Below are 7,165 nucleotides of genomic sequence, written 5' to 3'. Positions count from 1 at the left end.
TGGGTGACAGCTGACCGTGAGAGCCTCAAGTTCTGAGCATCTTCCCTGTGGAGCTGCTGGTAACAGCTTCGTCTGTGTGGTGCAGGAGAAAGGTCACAGGCTTTGCAGCCAAACAGACTTGCTGCTGGATTTTGGTCCCACCACTGGCTAGCCATGTGACTCTGGGCATGTTGTTAACCCTGCCATCCCTCAGTTTCCCCCATATAACTTGGGGATCACATATAACTGACCTGGAAAGTTTCCATCAAGAGAGGATCTAGCACAGTACTCTGCACATGGCAGACACTGGCTGTAGTTCATTTCCGACTTCTTTCACTGTCTCTGGGGTCACTTACAACACTAAACTGAGTCCATGTGCACCTTTGAAATGCTTTACAGGTATATGACTGTGGTTGCTTTGTTCTCTAGAGCCATCTTGGGCGACTTCACAGCAAACCACGTAAGCGTGTCTTGAGTAGGCTCTATTTTGTTAGAAAACTGTAGTTAGTAAATATACAAGCTTGAGTGAAAAATGTAGTCCTTACACCGATTTGATTTACTGTTGGAAATAATAAAATAACTGCTATGAAGTAGTTTTCTCCCCAATTGGTTTCAGAAGAAAATTATTGATTGTGTCACAAAGACCTTTAGAGTCTTTTGTGCACATTGACATCACTGAGTAACAACTGCAGCGTGAACATGTTTGAAGTCTCTTGTCCACCCCTGCCCCATAACTGAGAAAATCTGATTGTTTTGTGCATTTCAGACAGACGGAGGCATTTGGCTATGTTTGGCCCACATATCGGGCACAAGAGAGCTGGAGCAGATTACCCTATTGGAGAGCAACTATTTACTGAGCTCATCATAGAGAATATGAAAAAGATCCCATTCACCCTCCTGCTTTTGGCTGTCGGAGACTGGTTCAGTGAGTCACTGCTGTTGTCAGGATGTTTTTTGGGCTTCCTGGAGCAGAGCTGGTTCCTCTCTGGGCTGGGTGGGCTTTATGGCTGTCCTTGAAATGGGATACACATTTCTGAGTGCGGGCATTTTTCTGGAGCCTCTTGAGCCTTTGTTCTGGAGTTAGATGGATGTTCCCAGAGGACCTGGGCTGTGTATATTTCATCTTTGTAGCTCCAGCAAACACAGGCCCTGTACATAGTAAGTATTTGATAAACACGAGCTAAAGTGTGTGGCCAGTAATCAGAAGAGAGGCACTTTGTGTGTCTGTGGACTCATCCATCAGCTCTTTTGCCAGCTGATAAAGCAAGCAGCCGTGCCCGCTTCTCAGTGCTTGCTGCAGGACCTTGGCCTCTGAACAGCCCCAGAGACTAGCAGATGATGATAATGAGTTTTTATTAAGGAAAAATTAACTTCAAATCACACACCCGTGAGTGTTAGAACTGAAAGGGCTAGTCACCCAAGTCCATTTTTTACATATGGGGAAACTGAGGCCCAGAGTGATGAAGTGATTTGCCCAGGATTACCTGCCAGGATAGTGATCGAATCTGCACTGAGACTTTGTTGGGGGAATCCCAGCTCGGGGGCCACACTCAGGAGCTCTTGCCTTGTTGAGAACGTGCCTCCTTAGTGGCTCTGAAGTTTGAAAATGTGAATTGTCACGGAAGCCACCATCTGGTGCCTTGGGTGCAGCGTGTTCAGTCATACAGAGCCCAGGCTTGTCCCTTTGATGTGCAGGAACAGAAAAGGGTTTGGGGGTGCTCCAGGGCTGTCTTCTGTGTGTGAGGCCCTTTCCATTCCTCCCCATTGTCTCTGTGACAATGGTGACTGACAAGGGGCTGGCCCTGCCTCTTCCTCCTTCCGCTGGCCCCTGCCCCCTGCCCCTCCTTGCTGTCTGTCCTGCTTCACCCAGCTCCCACGCTTGGCACCAGGCCAGCTCTGCGCACCTCTGTTCCCTGATCCCTTGTCTCTATCTGGTGCTGTACCTGTCGCTGTCACCCATCACACTTTGCGGGCTGGAGGAGACAAGTCTGAGTGATGAATAGAGTCTGAGCTGAGACAGTTTAAGACTCAGTGCCCCAGGCCGACAAGGCTCTGGAAGGAGATTGAAGACAGTAGCTGCATTTCATCCTTCGCCTCCCTGTATCTCTGTGAATGCCTGAAGGGATCAGAAGGGGGAAGAAGGTCCTGGGTCTGGATGAGCCGCTGGACTGTCCAAAGCCAGGCCAGGGTGATAGGTGTGGAGGCGAGGATGGACTCCCCCTGATGGGGTGCAGGGGGAGACTGGGTGTCAGGACAGTCTGGGTCTCTTGCCCCCGCCTTGCGTAATGCACTATGTGACCTTGGGGAAGTACAGCGTCCTGTCTGTAAAAGGCAAGGCCAGACAAGCAGGTGCCTGCAGGTTTGCACTGTTGGGTTGATGATTCGCTGGAGCTCGCCCAGGTTTTGACCTGGGCTGACTGTGCCCACCATCATTTTTGAGGCATTCCAGATTTTTCATATTGTGAATGACTCTGCAGTAGAAAACCCCAGGAATCTTCCCAAGTTTCTTTCTTCTGTCTCTCACCTCTCTGCTAGAAAGAGGTGGCTGGTTTATGCCAGACCTTCGGGGATGGGCATGTTTCTGGAAAATTGGCCTTTCCCTTTAAGCACTGAAACACATTCTGGATGGGCCCAGTTGTTCTGAAGGTGCCTAGCTTTTCCAGAGGTGTACCCACAGCTGTGTCGGGCTCTCCAGAGCTACTGGCTTGGTTATTGAGGCACCCAAATGATCCCAGTCAAGTCCGCTTTGTAATAAAACTGCTATAAAACCCAGGTTTTACTTCCTGCCTCTGTGTGCCTGCCTCCAGCTGCCACCTGCCTTTTCCCATTCAGATTAGTTGTAGACAGAAAAATTGGACATCTATGCCTAGGACTATATATATGTTTAAAGCAAGTAGCTCTGGAGTGAGGGCCAAGGGCCTCTCCAATAAGAATGCAAAGAATACATTTTATTCACTGGGGCTTGCTGTGTGCTAGACGCTAGCTTAAGTGTTTTGTGTGTCTCATCTTATTTCCTCTTCACATTCATTCTGGGAGACCAAGACAGTTTTATTCCCATTATACAGAAGAGAAAACCAAGTCACAGAATGGCTAAGTTAGTTGTCTGAGATGATAAAGCTGGTAAGAGATGAGTTGGATTGAAATATAGGTCTGCCTGCCTCCAAAGCCTTGTGTAATGCCTTCTTTTGACTGCTTAGAAACCATTTTTGCTACATCCTACCTATCTACAAAGTTGAGAATCAGTGTTCTCAGGATGCAATATGCTGGCTGCATATTGTGGAGATTTGATCTCAGCTAAAATGCCTGTGTCTTATCATATGGTTTATGGAATGAAATAATAGCTTAGAATGTACTTTCTGTGCTGTAAAACCTATAAAGTAGTCGTGATTAACCAAAATAATATTGATGACAAACTTACTACAGATAGTATGCTTTAAAAATAACTAAAAAACTGCCCGGGTTTTGTGTGCACACATTTTGGGCCAGCCAGGAAGACCCTGCAGATCATGGTTTGAGAATCCATTTCAGACAAAGCACAGATGAGGCGTCTCAGGCATCCAGAAAGATGAAATCTGGCAAGGAAACGACAAGGATCAGATTACAGGAAGGGCTTGCTCAGGGACAGGAAGCAAGGAAGAAATTATAGTAATTCTAAAAGGAGGTGGAGAGGAAGTCCTCTTCCTTAGGAGGCAGGGGACAGTGGGGTCAGTTGTCCAGATAGCTGCAACAAAACAACGGTGGTTGCCATAAACACATATTTTGCCAGAAAAAAAAAAAAACCTGTTGTGTGACAATCAGGGCAGCCGTGCCTTGATTTGGGACTAGCTCCCATTGAGATTCCAGCATCCTTGTGACGTATCTGCTTCTGGTGTTAGTCAAGGGATTCTTTAAGGAAAAATCACTGGTCGAGTTGATTCCCTGTATCTTTGGATGAACTGTTCATGGTTCACTTTGCTCACACAAACACACTTTCTGGAACCCATAAACCTACAGTCATAGTTTGGTTTAACTTAGTGACATCTATTGTTCATAACCTGTACAAGAGTGTATCGGTCAGCTTTTACCGTATGACAAGCCACCCCAAAACTCACTAACTTGAAAGAGCAAGCTTTATTATCTCTTCTGTCTGCAGGGATTAGCTGGGGTCAGCTGGGCTCCGGCTAGTCCAGGTTGGGCTCAGCCGGGTGGCTCTGCTCCACGTGTCTCTTGTCCTCCTCCTGACCAAGCCGTGTCCTTCCCATGGTGATGGTAAAGATGCAAGGGGGCACGTGGACACACACGCTGTGTCTTTAGGCCTGGGATTAGGACAGGCACACGGTCGCTTCTGCCTCCTCCTGCTGGCCAAAACAAATCACCCAGCTCAAATCGAAAGATAGAGAAATATTCCACCCCTTGAGTTGGAGGAATTACGAAGTCATTCATGTGGCAAAGAGTGTGAGTACAGGGAGGAATAATAAATTGGTACAATAATGCAATCTATCATAAACAGTAATAAACTACTATTATCTTTTAATACTTAGGTGGTCCAGGACTATGTATACATAATAAGAGCTAACATTTATTGAGCACTTACTATGGGCCAGACACTCTTTTAAGTACTTTACACAAATTAGTTCACTTAATGCTCACAGCAGTGCTGTGATATAGGTCCTATGATTATTCCCAGTTTACATCCAACGAAAAGGGGAGAAGACAGGTTTAATGTCTTGTTCCAGATCAAACCGGGCAACCTGGCTTTTGCACTCAGGCTCTTAACTCCAAAGGTATATGTGATCTGTTGCCAGCAGGGAGTTCTTTTGAAAATACAGAGGACTAGTTAACTTAAGTGACATATCTAAGGTCGCTAGGTAAACACAAGTTTGGAATCCTGACCTGTGTGATTGTGAAGTGTGTCCTTTCCACTATGTTACAGGCCAACGAGTGTTAATAGAGGGATATAGCTTTATTCTGCTTATTAACTGGGATGTGATCAAAAGTGTAAAACTCCAGGTATTAGATTGAAACTGGTCATTTGTTGTTTGTACAGAACTCTTCAATCTTGTTAGCTTTCTTCTCAGTCTCAGCGACAATGTTATGGTATCTTTGAGCTAAATGTAAAAAATATTCCTTACTCTACTTGTAGATTAAAATTCCTTGAAAAAATATATTTCCATGTACATAGCCCAAAGAGAAATGTCAGCTGTTAGACATACTAATCGGAAGAAGGCTTTGTGTTTTAGTAAAGGTTAATTAAGACCCATTGAATTTTTTCCCTTAAATCATAAAAGTAAAATAATGTAATTAGCTATTTTTTTCTTCTCTCTCCCCAGAGGGCAGATGTAAATGTTCTAACTAAATGAAGCTATTTGTTTAAATCCATCCAGATTTCTTTTGAAGTTTCATACATCTTTCTTCTGCTATATCAGCTTATAGCTACAATAATTTAATAAGTTTTTCCTAGGGTGAAATTGGAGCCCTTTATCGATCTTACGCTGAGGGGGCATTCAATTACTTAATCTAAGTGGTATTTCTGGGTCTCTCAATTACAATTTTGTTATAAATGGCTTGCTAATGATGCTTGAGGAGCATAGGTTAATAGGGGCCATCCAAGCGAGGGCTGGGGAATTGAGCTTTCTATTTTGGGGCCAGTTATCTGATCTCTCACACTGGTACCAAGTTCCCACAGTTATAGTCAACATCCATAGGGCACAGAATGGAGCCCAGGGTGGGACGCCATCTCACTGAAATGAACACCTGAGTACTTTGGTTTCAGACATGAATGGGAGTGCCAAGGCTCCTGTCTAATCTGAGTCGACTGGCACCAAAATGCGGACATTCCAGACGGGAGAAGTGCAGGGGGCGTGCATTACGGGTTTTTGAAGGAAGAACAATTTGAGCGTTCGGTTTCTGAATGACTGTTCTTGGGATAATTTGTGGCATATGGAAAAGGCCAATTATGGAAGATAATAGCCACCCATTCTCCTTTCAATACAGTTGCACTAATTTAATTTTTCTTTCCTGAGTTATGTTATTTAATAGCTGTACATATAGCAAAGATCCTTTTGAAAGAATATGTAGTGTACCTCCATATTAGTCTGTTTCTGTTGCTTAAAACCAAATACTTGGAACTGCATGGTTTATAAGAAAACAAAATTTACTGCTTATAGTTTCAGAGGCTGGGAAGTCCAAAGTCCAGGGAACACATCTGGTGAAGGTCTTGGTGGCGACGACAGTGATGCAGGGTCTCACATTGTGAAATGGGGGAGCAGAGAGAGCAGAGAGAAAGACAGACTCTCTCTTCTTTTAAAGCCCTCCGAGCCACGCCCTGACCACCATTTTTAATCTATTCACTAGTGCATGGTCCTACAGTCCAATCACCTCTTCAAGGCCCCACCTTTCAATTACCATAATAGGATTTTCCAGCCTCCTAACAGTCACAGTGGGGACCAAATTTCTAATACATAAAACGTGGGGTACACAATTCAAGCTTCAGTGACTTTTGGGGGGCATGATTCAATCCACCACCACCTCCCTTCTTGCACTTGGGCAGATCCCACCCCTGACTCCTCTCCCATCTGTTTCCTACCCCTCCCCCCCCCGCAAGGGTTTCCTCTCCCAGCACTTCCAGTGGTCCTCATGGGCTTTGACTCCCCAGCCCAGCTTCTCTCCATGGGGCCTTTGCTCCCCCTGGTCTCCATGTAACTGGCTTCCTTCTCGTCATTTGGGCTTTGGCTCAAATGTCCCTCTGAAACTGGTCACCCTGGCTATTGTACATCCCTTCCTCTAAGTCAGCAGTTCTTCGCTGGGAGTGGTTTTGCCCCCCAGGGGACATTTGTCAATATCTGGAGACATTTTTGGTTGTCACAGCTCAAGGAGGGGTGCTACTGGCTTCTAGAGAGTCGAGGCCCAGAATCCTACAGTGCTGCTGAGAATGCTACCCTGCACAGAACATCCCCTGACAGCAAAGCACGATCCAGCCCTTGCACTGCGTTGCAGTGTGGAAAACCCTGTTCTAATGGTTTTATTGTTTTCTCTCTTTTTATTTTCTTCATGGCCTTTATTAGTGTCTGAGATTGTCTCATTCATTTGTGCCTTCTGTATAGTCTGTGCCCCGCAGCCTCCAACCCCTGGCGGAATATAAGAATATAAGCTCCGGGTGGGAAAAGGCTTCCTTCTCTTGGTCACCCCTACACTGCTCCAGTCAGGG

This window comes from Cynocephalus volans, chromosome 7 (genome assembly GCF_027409185.1).
Source record: "Cynocephalus volans isolate mCynVol1 chromosome 7, mCynVol1.pri, whole genome shotgun sequence".
Taxonomy (NCBI): Eukaryota; Metazoa; Chordata; class Mammalia; order Dermoptera; family Cynocephalidae; genus Cynocephalus; species Cynocephalus volans.
The sequence above is the reverse complement of the archived record's forward strand: the minus strand, read 5'-3'. Positions refer to the sequence as shown.